Below are 2,408 nucleotides of genomic sequence, written 5' to 3'. Positions count from 1 at the left end.
TATATATATATATATATATATATATATATATATATATATATATGACATCAAAATATTCGTAAATATTTTACATAAACATAAATATAATTAAGATAGAAGATACTCCATGACAATCCTTTAAAACATTTATAAAGATGACATATAAACATAATATAATTCAGACTAAAGGTAATCCATGGTAATCTATACAGCTGTTTCAAAACATTCAGTGCCTTGTTGATGCAATAATGCACATTATGGAAACAGTTGCACATAATGATGCAATAAAACATAGCAAAAGGCAATATTGATGTAACATATAAGTATGATATATAAGCTAATTGAAGCTACAAGCGGTTTCTTCCCACAGATTATCTTTTGTCTTCATTATGTTTATATTCATGCGACATATTCATAAATGTTTTGAAGCCATATATAACTGTTTGTGCATGTTTTATATAGATGATAAGTTTTTCAGAAGCCTGTAAAAACTGGTACTCGTATATTAGGTAATAGATTGGGTATAATGATTATATGATACTTTTGTTTCAAAACAGCTAAATTATGTTACCGAAGAGTTTCATGTTGAAGACCTTTCAGAAGTGGAGAAGAAAATTACCATTCATCAGACATGGCTGTACGGAAAATTATTGCTGGGGATCTTTGATAATGAAGGCCTGAAAGCATCGTATTCGTTTTATGGACCCCAGAACTGTTGTAAAAGAAAAACGAAACAAAACTTGAAGATGAAAGAACACAGTCGAAGGAAACATATCCAGAGCAAAAAGACCAAGGATGGCTCTTACGTCCATCAGAGTTATCTCCTCTATGTTGGTCCCTTTTAACCAATAGCCTACATGTCAGCATATAAATTGTACACCCCTGCTTTATGTAATATTTGATAGGAAGGTGAAGATGGGGTAAAAGTGAGAGAGAGAGAGTACAGAGATAGAAGCACAAGAGAAAGGTGGAAGGGTGGGACAGAAGAGAAGAGTGGATGGTTTTCTACAACCACGTGTGATAATGTATATGCATGTATGATGAACTTTCCCGTCGAAGACGACGTATGAGTGTTCAGCAGTTGCCGAACGACCTGCACAAATGATTTGTTTACAGTGATCAAATGTATTATGTGCTGTACATCAGCTCACTCCCTTCGTCAATTCGTCGTTGCCTGAACAGATGCATGGTGTCCCGTGCGTCAGGTGTCGAAGCGCTCGCTGAGCAACGGAGATGAAGTGTTTCACTCAAGAACACAACGCACCATCCGGTCTACGAAATGCATGTATAAGTGTGTACATGTTAGTGTTGGATATGGGAAGATATTAACCTTTCATTTATGGTGAGAGAGATACTAATCGACACTAATTATACTAAGGGTGTTCCCCACCAGTTGCCTAATATAAACTTCTGTTCATGCAGACAGGAGGAAAGCGTTTCACTTTTAGAGTTCAGGTAGGCCCCTGATTGGAGTGAATTTTCAGTATGAATTTTTTGCCAAACAAATTCTGCACTTCCTACTACTGTTGAGATAAAGTCTGCACATTTCCAACAGTCTTTAATTGATGCTATGTTATGCAGATCCTTTTTCACTTGTCACTTCTTGCTAGTGTGGTGGCGTTACGTCTCTCTTGGACGTTAAACAAAGACTTGTAACTACTGAACCTATTCTTAAAGTGGCGTTCAGTTATGTCCATATATTACCGAACTTACGTTGTCCAGTCTGATCGGTTATTGGGCTTGTAGCTTTATTTCTGCACAACAGTCTACCTCTGTGTTAAATTAGAACTTATTTTCTAAGATTTTCTTTATACTGGGTGCTCAACTAAAAGAGACACTCAAAGTGTACCTATTGAAAATTTTCTTGTACTTACGTGACTGCGGAAATTGTTTGTCCACCATTGTAAGTAAGATACTATTTACACAAGTTTGAATATTAATAGTAAACGGGAGCGTGTACCATCATCAATACTGTTAAATATTACATAAAAGTGGAGCGGACAATTTGCCTCTTATATGTTGACATGTAAGTCACTGGTTAAAAAAAATCAACCGAAAGGATATAACACTGATGAGTTTAAAGGCTACTCTTGCTATTTTTGTTTTGGCTGTCTGCTTTTTTTTTTCACAGTGTTCTTTCATCCATGAGTTTCGTTCTATTTTGTTTTACAATAGCTCTGAGACTTATAAACCAGATGTAACGCTTTCAGGCCCCCAATGGCAATGAGCTCCTGCTATACTTTTTCATTCATCTGTGTGTAATTATTGCTAATTCACCTCTCTACTTCTGGAAGGTTTTTTCAGTCTGGAAACGTTCAGTAAAATAAATTGGTTGTTATATAAATACTATGTGTAAATAATATAAATAAATAAATATATGTATGTATGCATGTATGTATTTATACACACGTACACATGTTTTTTTACAT

The 2,408-nt window shown here is 35.1% G+C and overlaps 1 protein-coding gene across 1 annotated transcript in view; it reads right to left on the bottom strand.

The window, feature by feature from the left end:
* Positions 1-2,408, bottom strand: part of LOC106883825 (uncharacterized) — a 54,096-nt gene that overhangs the window by 14,313 nt on the left and 37,375 nt on the right. The gene's annotated exons all lie outside the window — the stretch shown is intronic.

Source organism: Octopus bimaculoides, chromosome 6 (assembly GCF_001194135.2).
Source record: "Octopus bimaculoides isolate UCB-OBI-ISO-001 chromosome 6, ASM119413v2, whole genome shotgun sequence".
NCBI lineage: Eukaryota > Metazoa > Mollusca > Cephalopoda > Octopoda > Octopodidae > Octopus > Octopus bimaculoides.
The sequence above is the reverse complement of the archived record's forward strand: the minus strand, read 5'-3'. Positions and strand labels throughout refer to the sequence as shown.